Genomic DNA, 25822 nt, shown 5'->3' with positions numbered 1-25822 from the left:
ATTGGAATCTCTGTATTTGCTATATGTATACCCGGCCTGTCCAGTGCTTAAAGCAGCTAGAGATAAAAGGAGAATTAAATGAAAGAATAGTAATGTCAATTAAAAGAAAGAAAGACAGACGCCAATAAAAAGAATCCTACAGCACCACGGTAGTTAAAAACTACTTTAGTGAACAATTTATGTTAAAATGACTGAAATTTTCTCAGTGAGAACTTTTTCTGTCAAGGGATCACACCTGGCTCCCCCTATCAATGAGTTCAGAGCCTGGGAGTAGATACTTAGAAGGTCCACTCTTGTATTCCCATCCAGTGTAAATCCAAAGATACATTCACAAAACAAAAGGATGTTTTCTGCCATCTAAGCTGCAGTTTTGTGGAGGTCAAAGGCACTGCTGCTAATAAATAAGATATTAGAGCCTCACAATTTTTTTGCAGCATACCAGCTTCTTATTCAGTTATTTTCTTAAGGAAATGCTTTTTTTGGAAAAAAAAAATGGGATCATGATCCTTATGGGAAACACAAGAGATATTTGGGAGCCCTTAGGAACTATGGAGCAAACAGGTAGTCCTCAATTTACGTTCACAACTGGGATGAGAATTTCAATTGCAAGTCGTTGCGGTTGTAAGTCAAGTCACCATGTGACCTGACCCGATTTTACGACCATTTTTATGACAGCCGTTAAGCGAATTATCATGGTCATTAAGCGAATCCAGCTTCCCCAATTGATGTTTTTTTGCCAGAAAATGGCAAAAAAGTCACAAAACATCACATGATGGCAGGACGCTGCAATTGGTCATAAATGAAAGCTGGTTGCCAAGTGCCCGAAATGCAATCATGTGACTACAAGGGGTGGTGGTGTGATGTTTTGCAATGCTTGGAAGTGCTTTACAGGCCGTAAAGCACCCATTCTGAGGCTGTCGTAACTTCGGACAGTTGTTAAATGAACGGTCGTAAGTTGAGGACTACCTGTACATCAGATTTGAGACAGAAAGGTGTATCATCAGCAAACTGTTAGCAAAGAACCACTCAACTTTACGAACAACCTCTTTTATGGCCTCCTCCAATTTTCCCCAACAAGCAACCTCAGAGGTAGCTTGGGCCAAGTCAACCAATGAACTTCTGTAGCTGAGGATGGAACTGAAACTTCCTGGGTCTCTCTGGTCCTGATCTGATACCCTATTACACCACATTGGCTCAATCTTGTTTATTTTCATTGTTGCAAGGGGGCAGAAAATGCGTGTTATATATATTTTTCTGTTAGATGTCTTTCACCCCTCCATAGCATCCTTTACTGCCTCTGCTTCCCAAACTGAGAAAAGCTGCGGAAGCAGTTTCCTGAATATGCCTTCTCTTGGGACTTGAAGCTCTGGAAGGCAACGAAGCTGCTAACCTCAGGGAAATGATCGAACAGTGATGTTCAGAAAAGACATACTTTCTGAAGTTTGATATTATTGCATGCCCTAGCACATTGCTCAAGAATGAAATATGGTAGGTTGAAAAAAAATAAAATGCTTAAGTTAGGCTGCATCTATCCAACAGATTAGCTTCTTCCATTCCTAAAATGCAATCTGTCTGGCCCTGGAAATTTGAATTCATTTATATATCATACTCCATTTAAAAACCCAAACAGTGGGACTTTTATGACTAATATGACTAACTTGAATTTAGGCTTAGATTGAGTAACTGGTATGTTAAAGAGAACAAAAAGCTAGATCAGAATGTTTCTTCTTGATTATGAGATTTTGAATAGAGAAATAGTATTTTCAATGGAAGACTGGGTGACCTTGGGCCAGTCACTCTCTCTCAGCTCAACTCACCTCACAGGATTGTTGTCGTGGGGAAATAGGAGAAGGAAGGATTATTAGGTATGCTTGCCGCCTTGAGTTATTTATAAAAATAACAAAGGCGGGATAAAAAAATTAAATAAAAAATAATATAATACAATACAATACAGTACAATACAATACAATCATGCTGGTCCTTCTAACCATATTAATAGCAGAATGCAAATGCAATATTACTCCAAAAATGCCTTGTCATTGCAGAATTTTGTATTTTTTCCTACATTGTTTTTTGACTCTCTCTCTCTCATCTATGGGTGGTATGTATCTTCCTCAACCTGGGGTCCTCTACCAGAACCCTGGGAGTTTGAAGGTTCTGCGCAGTATCTTAGCTGTTCCTAGCATTGCACTCGTCTGGACAGAGAGCTCTGATCTTGCTCCTGGGATCTTTTGGAGCCACTCTCTCAGCTTGGGAGTCACATCCCCAAGGGTCCCTACCACCACTGGGACCACTTTGGCCTTCACTTTCCACATCCTCTCTAATTCTTTCTTCAGGCCCTGGTACTTCTCCAGCTTTTCATACTCCTTCCTGATGCTGCTGTCACTTGGCACCACTACATCTATCACCATTGCTGTCTTCTGGTCCTTGTCTACTACCATGATGTCTGGTTGATTGGCCAGGACCTGCCTGTCCATCTGGATCTGGAACTCCCACAGGATCTTAGCTATCTTATATACTGTATCTTATAAGATTGCATCTATTCTATCTATCTCACAGAGATTTGCAATGGGGACAAAAGAACAATAAAGGTGATTGCACAAGCTGAACTCTGCTCATACACCCTTGGTTTCAACCCATATGTTCATCACCTCAGGGATGAGGATTTCTGGCAGAAAATATAAATGAAACAAGCTGTAAGAAGTAAAATAGGAGCAGACAGGAGAGATACATATATACTAGGCAACACAGATACCAAAATGTGGAATACATTCAATCTGGAGCAGGCTTTCTGAACTTAGGAAGAAAAAACACTGTTGTACAGTATCGTATCTGCTGTGTCTGATGGCCAACATTCTGCAAGACATGTATCTGGAAGAACTGTAGTATCATGAATGTAATTTAAAAAAAACCTTTAAATTGCTATATTATGTGGATGTAGAGTTCAAACACTAACAGAACAATGAAAGAAAGCAGCAAATCATTCCTTTGTTCCCAAGACTAGAAATAAAATTTCAAAAGCACGAATCAAAAGCACTGAAAGTTCTAAACATATCCCAGGATAGTAAACCTGCTCTTTTTTGAGAAGCTTGAAATAACTAGTAAAAATCCAGATCAGCACAAGACCACCAAAGCAGTATGCACACACTTGGGGAGTGGGGGGGGGGGCACCTCTTTTTTAGTGCTCAGCCTATTTGTGAGTACAGTAAACTTAGTAAATATGCCAAAACTTAATTTACTTAACATTTATTTACTAATAAGCAGAGATTTTCTAAGAATTCTTTCCAGGGGTGAAAACAATCTCTATTTAAGAACTTTGATTTCATGGACTCTTTAGTGTTCATGGATTTTTTTTTTGCATTTGTTGATTTTATAGATAGATATTTGTATATTTAATGTTTCTGTTTTTTAAGACCTTCCAATTCCAGATGGTCAGGAAGACCAAACATGTTCATTATCTTGATGAAAATGGATACCTCCCTGCCTCCATTTTGAAGCAAGCAGCAGATCACAAAACTAGCAGCAATCTTATTTGGGCATTGACAGGTTACAGCAAAATGGATGGGGAAAAAAAAATCACCACTACAACCAGAAGGGGAAAGAAGAATACAAATATGCATCTTATAAATAGAACAATAGTTTGTTTCAAAGAATAAATGCCACATTCAAGGAGACAGATCCTAAAAATAATGAATAATGAACATTTTTAGCTGAAATCTAATAAAGACACCATGCTTCAATGTACATACTCTTGCATAAATGTTCTTACAATATTTTAATGCTTGGATAGAAAGTATTGTTATAGCCCTGAGCATAATTATTATATAGAGGTCAAAATACTTTTTGGGCAGTATTTGAAATAATTGTGTTTTAGAGAAAGAATAAATGCATAGAATCCAAAGGTGGGGGGGGGGAGAATGGAAGGTGGTGATGTCATTTTTAATGCTTTGTCCATTATGTTTTTGTTAATTATTTATTAAGCAATTTTATTATATGTATGAGCCCAAAGGACAATTCAGCTTTTTTTAAAAAAAAGAACCAGAAGTGCTGCCATCGTAATTAACCACTTAGAGATATATCTACATACGCCAAGAGCAAAGAGCAGCGCAACCCTGTCGTCCATCCCATTTCTATAACCCATTTTCTGGATCCAGTTTAAAATCACATCGAACAAAAAGACATTTTTATCTGGATGGAAAGACCTGGCTCAACTACAGGGCTGCTTTTTTTTTTCTTCCCCCAGATGAATTAAGCTGTGGTTTGCAAACTAACCTAGGAGAAAGTGTGAGTGAATTCAGGGCCTGGTTAAAGTACACATGCGGTTCAGGAGCAGAAGGAAAGGCAGAGCTTCTGAGATAGACCTGGAAGGGCTTCTTCTGGTCTTAGGCTATCTGGAATTGGGAAGTTTGCTTTCTCATTCGATACACTCCACCAGAGAATAACAAAGAAGTCACATTTAGGTTAATGGCCCTTTTAAGGGACTGATGTGGCAAGCAGTAGCAATCACTTCACATTCCAAATGAATGAATATCTGAGCACTAAATTCTCGACATAAAAAATTGTGCATGTGCACACAGGCACTCCTCCCCAACCAATAAAGACTCTTCCCTCTAGTCTGTTTGCTTTATGTTTTGGGATAGTATGGATAAACACACACACACACACACACACACAGAGAACACTTGTGTGTTGAGCAAGAAATGCTTCCCTTGCAGATAGTTGTCTTGGGCTTCTGTTTGTCCACCTTAGTCTTCTCTGTGGGGTGCAACTGAGGACAAGGCTTGTTGAGTCCAGACTGAACCGAATCCAGTAAGAGGGCTGTGGCCCTCAGAGAGGTATGTTATGAAGAACGAAATGGAAAAAATCTGGAATGTAACATTTCAGTTGGCAGGAAGTCTCTGTGTCTCCCATATCCTTTCTCATAAAAGTTTCCTGAATATAGTAAAACACTGCATGAGGGAGAAGAATACGTGAAACTTTTCTCTATATGCACATGGACAAGTTTTATGGCCTTTGTGGAAATGAAAAGAAGCACTGGACAAAAATATACCTGGTCATTTTGCATAATGTGTAGAAGTTGTTGTTCAAATGTGGTATCATGGGAATCTGAAATAATAAAAGTTGTTATAAATGTCTATGTTCTAATAGTTAACTGCCCATAAGAGAACATTCAGTACTTCTGGGATAGGAAGAAAATAACTTCAGTAAAAAATTCTCCCCAACTTCTTGGATGTTTCTCATAACTGGGGCTTGAGAAACCATTTGCAACCTTGAAATGCAGATCTAGAAATGTTCTATCCTTCCCTGGGAGCATCTGGCCATCATAAAGGATATGGTCCAGACAGAATGATTTCAGTCCACAAAACCATGGTTTATTGGGCAAAATTTGCTTTGCATTCTTTTCTGTATTATAAAACAAAATGACCTGAGTATGTTACCAGAATATCAGGTTTAATATCATGGGATTATAGTTAGAGGTTAAATATGTTTTCCTGATTTGGATGTGATTGGGATCTGTGCTTGGTTTGTACTTGCATGCAAACAAACCCCTTCACAGGTAGTGCTCAAGGTATGACCACTCATTCAACGACCGTCCAAAGTTATGACTGGGCTGAACAACTGGTACTTACAACTGGTCTTCAAAGTTGCAGCTATCGCAGCACCCCCACAGTCACATGATCGTGGTTTGGGCACTTCGCAACTGGCTTACACTTACAACAATTGCAGTGTCCTGTGGTCAAGCGACCGCCATTTGTGACATTCCCTGCCGGTTTCCTACAAGGAAAGTCAATGGGAAAGCTGGCAGGGAAGGTTGCAAGTCGCTCCCTCCACTTTTACTACCGAGGACCCCCATTACGGAATATGACATCCCAGCAATCTCGTACTCCGTAGCACCCTCCCACCAGTCTGCACTCCGTAGCGTGTGAGCCTGCCTGTGTTACCCCCACTGCCCATGGTCCCAGCACCTGCCCGCAGCCTTCGCTGGCCTCCCTGCAGCCCTCACTGGTCTGCCCATGGCCCCTGCTGGCTCATCCACAGCACCCCCATCACCTGCACCCGCATACCCCCTGGCACTCCATGTCTGGGACTCCCGCCTCTTTCTGTTTAACAACCCACATGATTACAACAGCAACGGGGACTTCTGTCACTAAACAATATGGTCACATGACATTGTGCTTTACGACTGCATCGTTTAGCGACAGAAATTCCAATCCCAATTGCCATCATAATCCAAGGACTACCTGTGTGCATCATAACAGGTCTCAATTATAGGATACTTTGAACTATGGACAAAACTCTGATAGCACCACTAGATGTGATGTGGAAAAACTACAGGGATTTTCTCTTAACTTCAAAGCACCCATACAGCATGCTCATTATACTGAAAAATCTGGTATGGGGGAGAGAGTTTAATTCTTTTTCTCTAACACGTTTTCTCCAATATAAACGCCATCTGCTGGAAACTGCATTTACTTTTGCAGAAAGCGAAACACCAGATTAATACACTTTTCTTCTTTGATCAAATTGCTAGGAGTGTGTCACAGTTACTTTGAAATATGACTGGCTCAACTGCTTGATTTTTACACCAGAAAAAGGGCTAACTTGCCCTCTTATTCACATTTGAATGAACAGGCAATAGGTATGGTATTCACTAATGAATAATCGTGGCAGAATACTGGATAGAGTCTGTTCCATTGCTGAATTGTTCTTATCATTAGGAAATGTTTTCTGATGTCCAGCTGAAACTTGTTTCCTTGTAATATAAGCCCACTGATTTTTGCTTTGTCTTCTGGAGCAACTTTGAACAGTTCTGCCCCTATCTTCTATATGACATCCCTTCAGATATCTGAAGACAACTTTCATGTTTCCCCACAGTTTTTGTCCTCAAAGATAAGCATACTGAACACCTCCAACTGTTCCCTGGAGGTTTTTCTGTATAGGTTCCTTATCTTACATTTCAGTTTTTTAGTGAGAGGCCCAGAGTTGGACACAATATTCTAGGTATGGTCTGCCCAACCCAGAACAGAGAGGATCAATGATTTCTCAAAAGGGTAAACAGAGCCCATTCTGTTCATATTTAGATGGGTCATTAAGTCTGGCTATAGGCCATAAAATCCCAGAAGAAGGCATTAGCAATCCAAATTATTCCAAGAAAACTACCAGTAGGTATTCATAAAAACACAAGTTGAGCGCACCTTGGGGAAGATTTTACCTTTAGTTCTACATACCATATATAGCTGCCATCACTGCAGCCATATCACCTAAAAGCTATAAGACACTCTGGAAATGACAGAAATTTTGTCTGTTGGCAGGAACGCTCAAGGACTATGAGGACAGCAAGGTAGTCAGATGAGATGAGATGAACAAGGAGTTTTGAGCACTCTGGAATGCAACCGTGTAGAGGATGGAGCTACCGGGGGTTACTGGTAGCCATTCACTGAGATAAAGAAATACTTATGGTATGTTGAAGATGTAGGTAAACTACCATTACTGCATTTTGTGGGTACAGCAGAGAAACTAAAACAGTGCTTCCCAAACTTTTTCCTTCATTAGCCAAAACCGCTTCTCAGAAAGTCCTTTTTACCCAATGTAGGTAAAACACTTTAAGTAAATTTAAATGTCCCTGTCGTGACTGGGTAATAGGTTCATGTGTCGTTACCTAAAGAACAACCACTTTTACCAAATTTTGGGTAATTTACCCAGGTCTGGGAGGCACTGGACTAAAAGGAAGCAACCTTGAATTGGAAGAAATTCTCTTAAAGCAAACCAAAGAAATGGGTGGGGATCTGATTAAACTGACATACGTAAATAAGATCTAAGTGACTGATATGTTGTGAAGCTACCCAGAGTTGTTCTGGACTTGGGCAACCTAAAAAATTAATCAATCAATCAATATAGATCCCTATTTATCCCACAGAAACAACTGATAATGATACATACAAAATTGATAATTGGCTATACAGACGAAGTACTAGTGGAATACAACCTATGCTCTCTGCCATCTAACTTTCTACCACCTGGTCTAATGGCCCAAATGAATCTTTCGGGACTTTCTCTTAGCACCATGTCCATGACGATCAAATTTACAGGTTATTCAACCTTCCCATAGTAGGAGGCATGGAAGCCAGGATTTGCTACAATTTTTTATTATTCTTAGGAGTGTTAAGAGCATGGAATAGAAAGTGGTCTGGAATCATCTTAGTGTATTACTTGGAACACTGCATCATCATCTTCTGGGATGGAACATCTCCCTTCCAGACCTAAAGCCTCTGTCATTTAAAAAAGTCTGCTTAGATGGAGAGATCCCTGCTTGATCTGGGTAAAGATGAATGGTACTTCCATTGCTCTTGATTCTTGATTCAGAAGATCCATAATCTTCATCTGAGGTAAACTAAATGTAATTGAAGCGGTAGGTCAGGATCCATGAATGCTGAACTCAGACTTAGGAAGGAAGTGATCAGTAATTCTTAAACCTGAAAGAACTGCAGACTTTGCTACTGAGGCACACAACTTTCCTGACAAATTGTCAGGGTTGAAGTTAAAAGGTGGGAATAGGGAAGTCTAGAAATACAGAAGTCCATTATGAAAATGCTATGCAGGTGGCCATTAAAGATAAGCCTGAGAAATTGGGGGCTAAGAGTTCTTCGCCATATAAAGTCAAAAGAAAGAAACCCAGAATTTAACTCTACATTATACCTGGATTTTAGCATGGTAGAAACTGCTCTTAACTTAATTTAGGTTGCTGTGATCGCAGAAAACTAATTTTATATGTTTGAATTAGGCCAAGCAAATCAAGGAACAACTGTTTCCTATATTATTTGAACAATCAGCTCCCAATGAATCAGGTCCTGGTGATGATCATCACTATTTGTCTTACTGAAAGTAATGATGACATAGGGATGATCATAATCCAAATCTCTACTGTATGATGACAGAGAATGGGGTTAAGGGATACCTCCCACCCTCATGAATAATATCTCAAGTACACTAAATGCAGAGATGCCTGATAAGGAGATTTCCATGACAGCACAGATGACTGGTCAAAATGCCCAATGAGGAATCAGGCAAGTCTAGTAACTCATCCTTTATTCTGCGACGAATTAGTTTTCTTATAGAGGACGAAAGACTCATTATCTGAATGACTGATTCCTCTAGGCGATTTCATTGATGGCCATCATGGTGGAGCCAATTTATATAGCATCAGTTATAAGAAAGGTCAATAAAGATTCAACTGCAAGAGGGTCAGATACTGAAGTTATATGTCTTAAGCCTAAACGCTGAATTCAGATGAATTTTCAATACTCAGGCTTAATAGACTGGAATTCTTTGTTATACCATGACTGCTATGTTGCTCACCTAGAAAACTTGCTTCCACAGAAACAGCTGAAGCCAAAATAAGTAATTACAGTGCACCTGCCATAAGAAACTTTGCCTGTGATAACATGAGTCCACCATATATCCCTCACACAAACATGAAAGGATGCAAACTTACTGTTACCTCAAACATAAAATAGGGTTCCAAGGGCCGTAAGATGCCAAAAGATGCGCAGTGGGAACAATGGTTAAACACAAAGTCAAATAAACTCTTTGTCTTTTGGAAAATAAGATTTTTTTTTTAAATGAAAAAACAAATTTTGGACAAGATGAAAAATGCTCAGCACATGCATAGAGAGAACAATCCCCAGATGCTATCAGAGTAGCAGACAAAAGGCTCTGAAATAAGCAATGGTAAATCCGATGAGCATGCAGTGGTAAATGCTTCTCTAGACCTACCAATACTGTTTATTTCTAGAAAGTTCTGAGGCATAGGAGACCATCCATGTGATTGACCCTGAAAAAGTTAGCCTTGTTCTTAGGTGTTACCATTACATCTGAATGCAGATGTTGAGCATGTCACACTTTTTTCCACCACCTTTGATAAAAATACATTGCTTAAGGAATAATTTTTGAAGCATTCCCTTTCATGACCTATTTTACAAACAGAATGAGGGTTTCTAAACATATTATTTCACACATTTACACCTTGGTACATTCCAGCTCCAATCTCTATTCCTACAGCAGTTTTGTAGCCTGCTCACTTCCATATGTTAGCATTTGTTTGAAACTATGCCTCAAAGAGTTCACTTTGTAAATAGTAGTTCAACAAGAATACACTTTTGAATATTTTGAGATGAGCATAATGCAAATTCTAATTCGGCTATCAACTCAAAATATTCATTAATATGAGCAATCATACAGCACAATTAATGAATTCTTGATTACTGGTTAGTGGAAACGTATTTGTCAGGTCACAGTAATTGCAAAATTAACAGCATGTTTTGAAATTCTCTCAAAACAAGACAAACTGCAACCTCAAAAATGTACAAGCAAAAATGGCACTTAAATATAGGGTATATAATTTTTACTACTTATATGTATGTACATACACATCCAAGAAATATATTTGAATATCCTGTTTTTACTGTTACCCACTTGTGAAATTAAAATAAGTTTCTTAGGGTGTTTATTATGGAAAGTCCACAATCAAATTAAATTACAAAATGCAGATCTGAAAAAACTGTGGTTTTATAAACTGGCTGCTCCACCTTGAGAAAAGAAAAAAGAAAACTTGGATGAATATAGGGTACAAAACTGTCAACAGGGCTGCAACTGGGGGTGGGGGGGAACTGGGGCATGTGCCCCGGGCGCCGTGCTGGTGAGGCGCCAAAATGAGTGCTGGGGGGGGGGCGCCAAAATGGGCACAGAATCCATGTTTGCCCCGGGTGACACAGACCCTAGTTGTGGCCCTGACTGTCAAAGCTGTGGGACTGTAATAATTGTGGTTGCCATATATTAAAAGGATAGATGATAAAATGTTTATGGACATTTCAACTGCTCAGAATGTTAGATGGAGGGATTGGAAGGCAGACATGCAGTGAAGAAAAAAGGCAGACCTATCATAACAGAAGTCAGTTTTTACATTAAAAGTATAAAGCTGGGGTATGAAACAGAATGATACACAGAAAGACTGTTGAATATGAATGAAGTTTCTATAGTATTTTCCTAGCAGCTGTTTGTGTGATTAATTGTTCAATTTGTACGTTATGTATTTTTAATCTTTTAAAAAATTAATTTAATTTAACTTACTGTAGTTAATCTAAATGTGCAGATACTTATATTGCAATGTTGGGAAAGCCACTCTGGAAAAGTTTTGTTTTGAAGGAAAGAATATACCATTTTAAATAAATAAATGTTGGAAGTAGTGGGCCAGCTTGCAAGTACTTCTGCTTGAACAAATGCCGAAAGGATTCTCCTGTAAGCTGCTCCTAAGAGATTTTTTTATTTTTTAAAAAACAACTTTCTTTTGTTTTCCTTGTGTTCTGTGTTGGGGGAAGGAACTGTCTCTTACTCTTTGGAACAATATCTTCTTCTTGTAGAAAGAAAGCATTACCTAGCTGTATTTTTCAGGCAGTTATTTTTGTTCTTGTTCTGTTGGAATCAATTCTTCAATGAGAATTGACTTCCTGGGAAAATAAGCTGTTTATAAGCAGCTACTTTGCCAAGGATGAAACTGAGGAATGGATGGCAAAAGTTGTTGCTCATTGTTTACCATAGGAACACTTACTTAACTCCACCTACACAGAAGCAAGTCTCACTGAATTTAGTGGGACTTTCATTTGAGAAAGTGAGGAGTAGGAGTAGGAGGAGCCTTCAGCTATCAAGTTAGAGAATAAAACTGAGGCCCTTGTGTCTGTATTAAGAGCAAATAAGACCTTAGGACTGACAGTCTATCAATACATCAATCAATCTGAAATATAAGCAATAATAATTATTAAAAAAAAAGTCGTAGGACCTCTTGACAAGGAAAATCTCTCTCTCTCTCATTCCTAAGCATTTACATTCTCTGGGTAAGACAGTGCTGAGGTGGCACTGCCTCAGAGAGACCAGGTGTGCAATCTGGGGGTCCTCCTGGACTCGCGGCTCCTGCTCAAAGAGCAGGTGGCAGCCGTGGCTAGGAGGGCCTTTGTACACCATCAGGTTGTGTGCCAGTCATGCCAGTTCCTGGACTGGGAGGCCCTGCTCATTGTCACTCATGCCCTTTGGATTACAGCAATGCACTCTACACGGAGCTGCCCTTGAAGAGCATTCAGAAGCTTCAACTGGTGCAGAATGCGGCAGCACGGATAGTAAATGGTGCCAATTATTAGGCCCATGTAACACCACTCCTCTTTTGCCAGTGTTCTTCTGGGTATAATTCAAGGTGCTGGTTGTCACCTTTAAAGTTCTTCATGGCTTAGGAACAGGTTACTTGAAGGACTGTCTCTCCTCAGTTGTTCCCACCCGTCTGATCTGGTCAGGCAAGATGGGCATGCTTTGGGTCCCGTCAGCCAAAGAATGCTGGTTGGCGGAGCCTAGAAGACATACCTTTTGGCTGTAGTCCCACCTTTTGGCTGTAGTCCCACCCATTCTCCCTCCAGAGATCAGGATTGCCCCGATCCTGCTGGCCTTTCATAAGGGCCTAAAGACCTTTTTCTGTGCCCAGTCCTGGGGTGTCAGCCTTACTAGGCAGACCAGACAAGAAACACAACCAGATGAACTAATTCTACTTTATTGTAAAGCTACATTAACATAATCTTGCAAGTCTGAAAGTACAATTCTCCCCCCACCCGTCTCCTTTACAGCCGGAGAAATTAGGGAGCGTCTCTTCTGAGCCATCTGCAGGCTATGCTGTCTCTTACCTGACCGTTCCCTTGGCAGCATCTCTTGGCCCATTCTCCCAAGGTCATTCCCACATACCATTACATTGGGCCCCAAGTGTGTGCAGGGACCAGCCTCTTGATTGTATTAGTGATTTGGGTTTGATGTTTCTTGGCTGCTCTGTATTTTGATTTTTGTAATGTTTGTAATTGTTTTTGCTTTATCTCAATATTGTTCTGTTGTTGAGATGGGTAGCCATATAAATTGAACAAACAAACTCAATGTAAAAATAACAGAACAGTAAAGAAAGAGCATTAAGATAGGAGCACTGAAAGCACCAAAAGCATATAAACAGGCTCTGGATTTTAATCATAAACCATAAACATCAGAGTAAACTGCCAGGTCCTCACCTGGTATTGTAAAGCAAACCGGGGCAGGCCCTTTCCTGCTGCCCATCTCTCAGCTCCAGGGCACTGAGAAAATATATTCTACAAATATACTTTATTCCAGAGTGCAGGCAAATCTGGATGTTGCAGACAGCATTGCTTTCCTACATTTTAACTTGAAGAATATTAATTGATAACCTGAAAATGAACTAAGGTCAACCCATCAAAAGGATGTACTTGTCAGTCTCATTATTTTGCCCTACTGTTCCAGTTGTAAGTGAATAACGTAGATCTCCTATTTCTGGGCAAAATTGAAAAGCTTTTAATTTTATGATTAATGTTCCCCTTGGATCTATACCAACTGTTCTAAGTGGATCCACCCATATATGGACAGTTCATGGCAAAATGATAAGCATGGTGGGGAAAACCGCAAAGGAAAATGGGCAGGCTGTCTTCCTGAATAAAAGATTATTCCAGGAAAGTCATTGCTTCTTGTCTCCAAAGTAAAGGGCGTACAGCAGAACTAGTCAACTTTCCAACTTTTTTCCAAGGATAAGATGCCTTGACGGAAGAGTTCTCTCTCATCCATCTAGATGGGAGTGCAATGGCCATAATAAAAGCAGAAGGAAGGAAGTGGAGGTCAATATATACATACATACTTACAAGCAGTATGGTAACCTCAAAGCTTCCTGCATCTGACATGCCACTTATTTTTGATTCCAAAACCTCTCTGAAACCACATCCTTGAAACTCAGTAGCAAACTGTCCCAAAACATGGCATGATTTCCCTGCTCATTTTCAGCAGAAAAGCTCAATACAGAAGCAAATAGATGCTTCCCCAAACCAACGTAAATCTCTCCAGAAACACAGGCCAGCTCACTTTCACAACTGCATTGCTTCAGCATCCTGCCCACTGCTGACCTTGAAGAAGAGGAAGAGGAAGAAATAGTAGTAGTAGTAGTAGTAGGTCAGCCCTGGCTTCAAAAAAATTGTGCAGATTTTCCACTATGCACTGCCATTTTACACATGTATACTCAGAAGGAAGACTCTTGAGCTCAATTAAGATGATTTCCAAGCTATTTTTTCTAGAATTGCAGCATTCAACTCCACTTGTACTCACCTGAGTAAGGTATTCCTCAGCAAGCATGCAGTGGTCTGAAATATTTGCTCAGCCATCAAAGAGATGCTTGCCATGACAAACAACACATCAGTAACAACAGCAAAAGTTCAAAAAGAGAATTGGATATATGGAAATAATTCTGTTTAAAGTTATTAACTTGGGCAAATAATGAATGTTATGTCATATTGATATTTTATGGAACTCATTCTTGGTAGCTTTTGAAGCAAACAGTGCTAGCTATGGAAGGAGACAGGGGGCTAAGAGTCATACAGGCTTTTAGTTAATGTGCACATTCTCCAAACTGGTTGTGGACAAGACAAAATTCAATACGTTAAAATGGAATTAATGAATAGAACTTACTATTATTGGAAATAATTTTAGAGGCATGGGGTGGATATACTTCAGGCTTTGGGGAACTGGATTCAGACTTGGGGCCGTAGGCTGAGAACTCCTGGGCAAGGTAGACATTGTTCATCTACGCTAATGCAAACTGCAAACTGGCTGTAGAGGAAGATCTGGATATTCTCCAAGGAATGGTGGTTTGAGATGGAGGCACGATTCTCCATATGAATTTTAGCAGGCCAGATAAAAAGAATTTGCAAGCAAAATCTGGCCACAGGCCAGAGATCTTCACTCCGATCTACTGTATTCAGCAAAAGCCTGATAAGTCCTTTTAGTTCTTGGCGAATGTTCTGAAAGTTAAAAATCAAACCAAACCAGTTAAACCCTTTATTTCCCCTCTAATTGGCTGGCAATTCTGCAAGATATTACGAAGAAAAAAGCAAACCTTGGGGCATACATATACTGGAAATCATACTGCCAGGAAGAAAAATAAAACATAAACTGTAAAACACGACAGCAATTTTGAAATAAATGTGTCATTTAAAGAAATCTAAAGATGAAAACAAAGCTCAGAGAGCAGGGAGTCTCTTCCCTGCCTGATATATAGGCAAGTCTTAAAATAAAGATGTCAAGAAAGAACATTTATTATTTGTAACTGAAAGGCAAATATAATGATTTTCAAGTCTGCCAGAAAAAGAATACTATTCTGCAAAACAACTCCTTTGTGATTTTTTTTTAAATATAGGATTGAACACAAAACTGGTATTGTATCATATAACAGAGAACTTCAGAGGGTGAGCAGAAACATAAACTGAAATAAAAAGAAGCCACTGAGGGGGAAAAAAAGAGAGATGTATGAAACTGTTCAGTGGAATTCCAAAGTCTGCAAGATTATCTGCAAACAACAGAGATTTAGCAGATCCTAAAAAAAAAAATGGAAGGGAGAAATTGAGGGAATGCTTTGTGTGTCTATTTCAGTTCTTAGAGCCAAAAAGTTCCTAGGCATCTGAGGGCACTAGGTTAGGGAAAGCTAATACTCTAGAAAAGGACATGTCTGACTGGACAGACTTGAATCCTAGGGACAGTGAGAATATGCAGCAACGTACTATTTATTAATAGGAGAGTATTTTAATTGCACAGGTGACAGTTGGCTTTTAAGATGAGTCCTTCTCTCTCACAGAAGACAGAATACCTTTTCTGAAATTGGTGTTTCTATCACTATCAATACATACACAAAATAATTAATGCTGGTTTGCTGAGAATACTGGCTCATAAATCTTTGAAATAAAATAAATATATAGAAAATATTTCTATGCAATATACTGTATATGCAAACTAGCTTAATAAAAGACTACTTTTTTCATGAAATGTTGTATTTTTGCTGCCTGCATTGCTATTTATATCTCTTTAATAACTCTTAATCTTAACCCTTCTTGCCTTAACCGCTTCAGAACTCTAGATACTCAAATACTTAACAAAATATGTAATTTGCATTTTTTGCAAACATTTTATTAAAACATGCTTTATTTTATCTTTTATATCCAAACATACTGCACAAGGTGAATTAAAATTCTTAAGTGCAAGCTGAATTTTGAACTTGCATGAAATCCATCTACTTTCGGAGTGACGTTTAAAGTTCAACATGTCTCTTGGAGTCTTTCACCCATTTCATGCTAATTATTGTCTGATTTAAGGTACCATAAGCGCTCAAAAAATTCAATGTGATATTAATTTTATATTCCATTAAACTGAAAAGTGTCTCATTCCTAAGAACCTGTTCTTATCTGATGCCCTGATTTTTTTAATCACAAGGTTTGATTTATTTCCTGCAATTTTCCTCAACTGGGCATCCTGGAGATATCCAGATATCCTCCAGATATATTGAGCCTTTTGCTGTAGTGACTGTGAATTCTAGAAGTTGCAATCCTAACACATCTGGAGTTAGGGAATGTTGACATTTGAAGGAAGACTCAAACCAAGTTTCAAGGACTATAATGCTAACATTCTGCCCGCACCGGCAATTTCCAGTCAAATCAATAAGGAATACTTATATAGGGATGCTGCCTACATTTTCAGCTAAAATTAGGAATTCAATTTCCTGCAGAAAAGTTTTAGAAAACAGATCAAATTGTAAGCAGTGATTTTATATCTCTGGATGCAGCAGTACAAGGAAAAAAGAGGCTTACAGCACAACCAAAATGCTAGAAAATCAAAGCTCATCCATCAGCAGTGTTCAAAGGTTTTGTCTTCCCTGCAGAATCCCTTGCTTTTATGCTAGTCTCTGGTCCTCCCTAGTATGTATCCCCTGCTGAGCACGAATAATCGTAAGAATCCTCTGGTTTTAAACAAATGACAGTGTAGAATGAATTCCAGCACCGACCTTCTAAAAGGAAGCAAAGGTATTATTTCGTTACCCTCCTACTTGGTCTTGAAAACACTATTTTGCTCTTCAAGGGATAAACTTCTCTGAATTGCAGTGAAAAGTCAGTCTGTGTTTTGCTATGTGTTAGAAGCAGATTCACCATTTCCTGGACGGATCCTTTCAAAAAAAGAAAGAAAGAAATGCATATCCCTAATTTGGGCCACATGTTGCTGGTGGTGATTTGGACCTAGGGGAAGAACGGAGGTATGTGGGGCGGGAGTCGGTTGAAGGGGAGGGAGGAAGATGATGAAAAGACCAGCACCACAAGTGAAGCACATTACCAGCCCAGAGTGGAAAGGGCCGGAAGGAAAACCCACCCACCTCACCCTGCGTTTATTCTATCAACCTGCAATTGCAGCAATCAAAGCCAGATGTCGGCTCTTCCAGATCTTTCTCACAGGACAAACATGCGAAAGGCCTAGGGCCTGGCGTTGCCATCAAATGGTAATTGATTCCACATGAGCTACGGAACAGAAAGCACATGCAAACTCCCCCTGCCCCATGAGAGGTATGAAATTGCAGGTCCCGCTGAGACGCTGAGTGCACGGTGCACCATGGAAAACAAGTGTACATAGCTAGAGTAACCACCTGCAAGTCAACCAGACGAAAAGGACTCACTGGCAAAGAGGAAACCCTGGAGGTTTTAACGAGAGGTTAAAGATCATGGAAGGTTAATGAAAAGGGCTGTTTAGCACTGCAGAAAATGAATGGAGGTGTAAGGATGATCACAAGGGCTGTGAGGCCTGCTGGTGTGGTATGCACCCTGTTTCCTAATTGCAATGTATTTTCTGTACAAGGACCTTGCGCTAAGAAAGGAAAAGGAGGGGGGCAGTGTTTATTGTTCAACTTGTCCTTCCAGTTTAGCATTCTCCATTCTGAAAAAGGAAACCAGCTCTTCAGAAATAAGACAAGGAGTTCGTTAGGAGAAGGATGGGTATGATGTTCAAAATACCTTTATGGAAACCTCTTTAGAGAGATGGTTAAAAGTTTACACAGAAGGGAAGGTAAAGCCAGGGTCTGAACATCCTCCATTTTTCCACGCTTTGATAAAAAGATCAAATATGCAGATCAAATATGACCCTGCTGTCATATATTTTACATCAGTGTAATTAGGCAGAAATGGGGAGAGAACTCCCTACCTTCAAAATGCTGGTTTTTAAAACCACAGCTCCTTCCAAGGTGAAATGTGGAGCTACAGAACACACCACCCATCTGCCCCTTACTATTAGTTCCAATTCCATCACCATTCATGTCTATACAAACAACAGCCGGATTCTAAACATACCCTAAGCATTAGCAGTCTAATTTTTTTTCTTATTCCACTGTATATTGTATCTTAACTCCACAGATTAAGTCAACTTAAAATATTTTCCAGATGGAACAGTTAAATTCTACATCTTGTGAACGCCCAAAGTTAAAAAAAGGTCAACGAAATTTTAAAAAAAGAAAGAATTAAATACAATATGATGTCATCCTTGTGCAGTAATGCTCATTCCAATACAGTAATAACAAAAATTGGACCTGCGTAGCATCTATTCATTTTTTTTCTTTTGTTTTCCCATTTCTTCTGTCAATATGCTATTTTGCGCCACCCCCAAACCACAGTCATCAGAGTGTATTTCTGAAATAGTGCAGGATTTGTTCCAATCCTTTAAATTAGTTATAGTTCCCCATTATATTTTGTCACAGTTTAAACTTGACAGGTTTGAAGAAACCACAGTTTAAAACTGAGAGCTCCCAAACTGAGTCCTCTAGAGCTTTCCACAGCTCTAACCAGCATGGCTAATGATCAGGAATAGTGGGAGCAGAAGGTTGTATCATGGGCATCTTTCAGTTCAGTTTCAACTTGGTTCTGAAGCTATTCCCTGATCACAAAGATGTCTGGGAATTTTGTATTTTACACTATACTTTTCCTTGTGACAACACCTAAGAAGAAAGGGGCAAAAAGAACCATCAGTGCCCGAGGGATAGAGAGGGGCATGCATGGAATGCTAAACTATGCGTTAGCACCTCATTCTCCCATACTGCACCCACTGGCACACTTCGATACTAGCCAGACTCCGTGCTCCACCTGAATTTATTTTAAGATTCCTTTAAATAAAATGAGGAGGAGGAGGCGGCATACTGCAAAATCTCAAAGAACATATTTATATCAAAAACTACTCTTGGGTACACATACAGTATGCCACAAAAAGATTACTAAAAAATAAACATAATAAAGAGTTATGCCGCCGGCTCAGGAAGATTAACAAACACACACACACCTGAAATGTTAGTATATTTTCAAGCTAGTGGAAAGCAACCTAGTCAGCTTGGTGAATTGGTGTTTGTGACTGGCCATACTCACCATGGATGCCATTTTGTGAGAGTGTTCTCAAATATTTAAATCTGATCACCAGCAAGAAATATTAAGAATTCTTGCTCAGCATTAGTATAAAATGGGCAATGTATCACATGTGCCATGCTATAATTAACAATGGCAAACAAGCCTCCTTTGCCTGCTATGGATTATATCTAACGCACTGGCAGTGTTACAGACTAGTCAGAACCATTTTCTTATTAAAAATTTAGGAATAATAACATAATATATACTGGGCCAGAGTTGTTCCTTTACCTACAGCTGAACTGCTGTCAATTTCCATTCAGATCTTAATTGGGAGGGTGCAAAGTACAGAGATCTGGTATTTGTGTTTAGACTTCTAAGGACATCTACTTAGCCAAAGCTTCAATTTGATGACATGATTAAAAATCAGATATACTGTTTATGGCACAAACATAAAATTTCATTCATTCATTTATGGCAATCCATAAGTAAGCTAAGATGGGCCTGGACACGCTTAGACGAACCTGGTGCTTGGCCTTTTGGGTCATGAACTGGACTCCTAAACAAAATGATAGTGTCACTGCCACAACATTGTTACAATACGCATTGATGGATGTGTCTGGAAGTTCAGTTTTGAACAATCGTGTAGGTTATAAATAATCTTTCAAGCAGTCCAGCACTAGTCTAGATTCCTGCCTTCTCTTGTGCATTAGCCAAAGCAAACCAAACAACTCAAAATGAGCCACATGTGAAATGCATTGCAGTCAAGATGAACACATATCCAAGTTTGAGATTTCACTTCTGGGATGCCAGGGGAGAGGATTAAGAGTGGTATCTCACAAAGAGTAATTCTACTGCACACCCTAAAAAGCACTGATGTTGCTCCATGTATACTCCCATACATATTGGTAGAATGAGGATAATGGCTCCCCACATAGAAATATTAAAATGCATGGCAGAAAGACTTGAAGCACATGGAGTACAGATTTCATTTTTGAGGCTGAGAAGATTGATGATAAAAACTCCTACTTGTGGTTTCCAAAGCAATATTGCTAGACACTTTATTACTTTTTCTTCTCTAAATTTATAGCTTGTGCTGGACCAAAATTGAGGGTTTGGGAAAATTTAGCGCTAGATCATAGCTCTAGCAAGTTCCATACTTACGTATCTACATGTGTGTATAATATAGAGAGTTCACAGATATTGCTACCTTAAATGGAACTAAACAGGCAGGTTCAGCTCTAGTTTTGATCTTATGAGCATGAGGAAGGAAAGTCACAGAAGAAATAGGAGAGCATACATATTTGTTACACACATTCCCATCGCACTGTTCCTTTTCAGAGTCAGCAGCATTATACAAAGCACAAAAAAAGAGTAAGAAAGAGGATGGGCAGAACAAATATGATATAAAACAAAGTCTATACAGGAACAACAAAGCATTAAACTGTTCTGGTTCTGGCAATGGTGCAACTCAATCTGACTCAGTGAGGGGTCAGGACTTTATCAGTTTTTTGAGAATGGAAGGAGTGCAAAGGAAGAATGATAGAAGACAGAAATAAAAGTGATGACAACAACATAGGCGTAATTTGGCAGAAATGTAGGGTTGGCTGCCATATGCAAATTCTAATTCAAATTTAATTTAACCTAGTGTTTTTTTAAAGAAGGGTAGGGGAAGTAGCAGGAGAGAGAGAAAAAAAAAGAAAATAAAGCAAGACATGTACGTTCCTTTCATTTCGTATCAGCTATGTGGAATTCTTCCTAGCCAGATTTTCTGAGAAAGATTTTGTTTTTCAATGTTCACATTCTGTTTACAAATACAAATAAAAAAAGATACCAGACATGTGCCCACACTCTTTCCTATTCTCCTCCTCTTCCTCTGAATGCCCACCATTTTTTGAGGAGAAATTTGGTCATTAGTACATAGTACAATCTGGATCAAACGATTTTTTAAAAAAAAGATACCCTTAATTAATTAGCTTTTATCAATTTCTGAGAAATAATCCTCCAGAAACTTCCTGAAATTATTCTACGTTTTACAAATACTGCATTGTATAAACTGCAATGCACATAAAACAGCATTTTATCAGGACAAGGTAGAATAAAGTATCACTAAATTGAGATGTCAGCGCTGTAATTCTACCTATATCCTCACCTAAACATAAAAGTTAATACTGCACCTGGAACGGATGGCATAAATTACCAGAGTTTGGGTCAATATTCCCTTGAATACCAGTTTTATTGCATAAAAATGGAATTTGTGAGACAATTGGGTGGTGGAAAGAGAAGGAAAACGTGATTGTAACTTGCTTTATTCCTCCACAAGGTGATGGCACCTTTTGGGGACATATATAGCCTAAGATATTGGTTTACAAACAAGGATGTTACCCCAGAGTGAGTAGAGATGGTAAGATCATTTCAAGCCCTGAGTCTGGGCCTAGGACTTTAGCTGAGGGTGGGTCCATAGTTTCAATATACATGTTGACCACTGTGGCTTGTTTCTCCCCTGAAATTGTATCTGAATGTTTATGAAGAAAGGCTTTTATATAAAATTAACTTTCTGCTTTCTTTTCCTTAATGAATATTGAACTTGTTACTTAACTGAGCTCCATATAGTTTGTTCCATCAGGCCAAGAAAAAAAATCAGCCTTGATTAATGTTTGTTCTTGGTTGAGGAAATCCATCCAAAGTATTTCAGGAAACATTTAACTTGCCTTCATTACAAATGAGCTACGGAACCAAAGTAGGGGGACAACAGGTGCGTTTGGAATATGATGTCTTACTTTTAAGGGAAAATGCATGGAGTGATCCAGTGGAACATTTCCACTGATGGCATGGAGGATGCAGTTTTAATGGACTCTGTCTCCTTCTCCAGAAGTCTGTGTCCTGCCACCGATGTCTTGCAGAGGAAATCAGCAAAAGAGATCTCCTGTCAGGCCTTCAAGGTAGGCCAGATCAGGAAAGAGGCACCCCAAGGATTCCAGGAATGCTACTTTATTGTTTCACAATATAATAACAGAATATTGAAAACCTGTCAGAGTTTCCCTCTGCCCCATCTTATACCAAGCAGAATCAAGGAAGCGTTGAGTTTCTTTTTTGTGCTTTCCATTTTTACAAGGACTGAGTTGCCATTTCACCTCCCTTAATGGTTTCCTCCATGCCAAGGTCATTTCTACATCCCCACTCCCCTTTCAATCAGGCAGGAATGTATGGAATCGCCATTCCACTTAGGGGACCCACCCCAGAGTACTGTGTCTGCCAGTACATGGCTCTTACTGGTTGATCAGACAAATGTACAACTCACAGTATCATAAATGAAAACTCATCAGAAGGACTGTGTGCAGTTTTGGATACTACAATTAAAGAAGGATATCGTCAGTCTGAAACATGTCCAAAGGAGAGTGATAAAGGAGAATGAAGCCTTCCGTAGATAGCTGGAAGGAGCTGAGTGTGTGTGTGTGTGTTTTTCAGAGCAGAAGAGATACAACAGTTCTCTTGAAATATTAGGCTTTCAAACAGAACTTATTTGTTTATGTATTTATTTAAATTTATTAGCCACTCAACTCCAATGGACTCATCCAGGGAGTATATACCTAACTGAAGAGGGTTTTTTTTTTTAATCGTATGGCATAGCATTTCAGGTGTTCATGATGCTTTTTTTCTTGCTGGGAAATCTTTGTGCGGTCCAGCAGCCAGATGTGTAGACTATTTAGCCGTGACAAGTCAAACTACTAGAAAGGGGATTTTAACTAAACGTTAGGGACAAAAAATCATGAGAACATACAGGGCAACGCTGGTCTCAGAAAATAATGGGATTGTTTTCATTCAGGCTTATTTTATGAGTAGAGGCTTGAAGGCCACCTATCAGATATGCTAGAGATGAACCTTTCCTGCCCAAGTAGGGGGTGGATTCTGAACAAGAAGGCAAATGGGATGACAGGAGCATCAGGTGCCAAGTTACAATAATACAATGTGAAAAGAAAATGCTTACTCTATATGTCAGAGGAGATGTCAGTACCCATTAATAAATCTATCTATTAAGTCTACTCTTATTCATGAGGGACATTTCCAAGTTAAACTAAAATAAATTATCCTTAATTAAATGGAATTGTCATCTTCCTCCTGCTATCTTCCCCAATTATTACGTCCTAATCAGTCCTTTTGGGAAAAGGCATGAGAGGCCCACGGACTATAAATGATTTGTCTCTCCATCAAAAGGTGGCACTTTTGTTTAATTGTAGGAGATTGCACCCTGTTTTTCATAAACGGAACCAAACAAATAAGACAAACAACCAGGCATCTTTTTGTATCACCATCCACTTCTACAATTAAAAGTCTAAAGCAAAGCAAGTTAATCAGGAAATATGTAAGTAATTTGCCCAATTGAGAACTGAATGATTTAATTTTGTCCTGAAAGTGAAAGTACCACAATAGTTAATGACACGATCACTAGAACGTAGGATAGCTAGCAACCAGAGTTGTTGGGATTCAAGCGTTATATAAATAATAATGCTCAGATGATGATGATGATAATGTATTGAACTTAAATGCCGCCCAACTCTCAACAACTCAGGTAAGCAGCTTTCTGTGCCTTACTTAAGCTAAATGTTAAACTGATGTATTTAAAGTGGATACGACAGATAGGCTACAGATGGTCTGTAAACAGTATGATGGATCCATGCATCTCTTTGAATGGGAATCTTGAATGTACATAGGTCATCTCCTCAGCCCCCTGCAAAAGACAGCTTCTCTCCTGAAAGCCATGTGTGAAACTCATCTTACACACAATGAAAAATTTCCACAAGAAATTCCATAATGCCTTTGAGCAACCTGTTCCATTGTTAAATGTTTCCTACAGTTAGGAAACACTTCCTGATACTCAACCTACTTTGCTTCATCCTTGCTTCATCTTAAAGCCGGGGGTTCATAAAAGTTTTTCTTTCTCTTCAAAGATCGTTCTTTGAAACACACAGCCACCAATCTGCTTTCTTTTTCTCAAATGGTGACATCTCCTCCAACATTTTTCCATACTTCAAGTAACCAAACAGGGTGGGAAAACTGTCATGTGGGGGATATAAATAAATTTCATGAAATTGTTGCAAGCCACAGTAGGCTAATGAATATGGTTGGATTTATATACAATAAGCAAAATATATAGATTCCCTATGCCTATAACCTTTATTGTCTTTCTGATTTATCTCAGAGGATGGAATTATATGCAACAAAAATAAAAATGGGGCTACCATTAGATTAGAAGCCTTGTGTCAAATTTATTTATTTATTTATTTGATTTCTATAGCCGCCCATCTCAGCAAGTGACTCTGGGTGGCTTACAACAATAAAACTATAGAACAATTAAAACAATTACAATTAAAACAATCAAAATACAAAATAAGTATAGATGGCTGCTAAGCAAGCAATGTATGGATGTTAATATAACCAAGAAATGGAACCATTCACATGTTCGGGGCTCCAGGCCCAGGCATATAGCCAGGTCTTCATGGCCTTACAAAAGGCCAACAGGGTTGGGGACATCCTAATTTCTGGAGGGAGGATGTTCCAGAGGGCAGGTGCTATGGAAGAGAAGGCATGCCTTCTAGTTCCTGCCAACGGCGTTCCCTGGCTGACGGGACCCATAGCATACCCAACTGGCCAGATCGAATTGGACGGGTAGAGACAACTGGGGAAGACGGTCCCTTACGTAACCCGGTCCCAAGCCACAAGGGGCTTTAAAGGTGACACTCTCCCTTGTCAATGATGAAGAGTTTCTCCAAGAGATACCCTGGGATCACTATGCATAGATTTAACCAGCATTGGTGCTACTATTGGTAGCTGAACCTCAGAATTATACTACCACTGTATTCACCTTACAGTGGAGGTAGGTAAGTGTCCATTATTCATTTGTTGTTTTTAAGTACATAAATGAAAAAAAAAAGAATCCCACTCAAATCCCCTTTTTTACACAAACCCACAAAAAATCAAACAAGCTTCAGTCGGTGTTAATATCTGGCTTTATGAAAAGTTGGCATTCCAGTTAAAATGTCATGAGTACTGATGGTGAGCAGGAGGGGGCCTCTATCCAGGGGGGAAAACGCATGCGTAGTACTGAGGAATTAAGCAGCCATTCAAAGAGACACAGATCAGACCCGCCTTAGCTTTTGGGGTTTATATGTCTGGGTTTTTCCCACGCTTCTTCAGTTTGTTAGGATTCTGTTTAATGTAGCAGTAATAAACACTAGAGACCTACTCCTCATCTCAGCGTGATTTCTGACTGTTAGGACATAAAATGAAGAAAAAGAACTGGGAAGACTGGAGGGCATAAAACTGTAACTGAACGCTTTTCTTCATTATCAAAAGCAAGCTGAATTCTTCACACAGCTAATCAACCTTGATATGTGGTTGATTAAATGGAACACAGAAACAGAATCACAACACACTTTGGCTTATTACTGCATATTAATACAGCCATGGCAATCCTTGGTCACCTAGCTGATGGGTTGGTCAGAATCTGCTCCCCTGGAGCTCTCCTATCCTTGCACAAATGAGATTTGCAG

General features: G+C 39.3%; 1 protein-coding gene across 11 annotated transcripts in view; it reads right to left on the bottom strand.

Moving 5' to 3' along the window:
* Positions 1-25822, bottom strand: part of TCF4 (transcription factor 4) — a 363342-nt gene that overhangs the window by 49473 nt on the left and 288047 nt on the right. The window lies entirely within an intron of this gene.

Source organism: Candoia aspera, chromosome 2 (assembly GCF_035149785.1).
Source record: "Candoia aspera isolate rCanAsp1 chromosome 2, rCanAsp1.hap2, whole genome shotgun sequence".
NCBI lineage: Eukaryota > Metazoa > Chordata > Lepidosauria > Squamata > Boidae > Candoia > Candoia aspera.
Note: the sequence above shows the minus strand (reverse complement) of the source record. Positions and strands in the feature narration are given on the sequence as shown.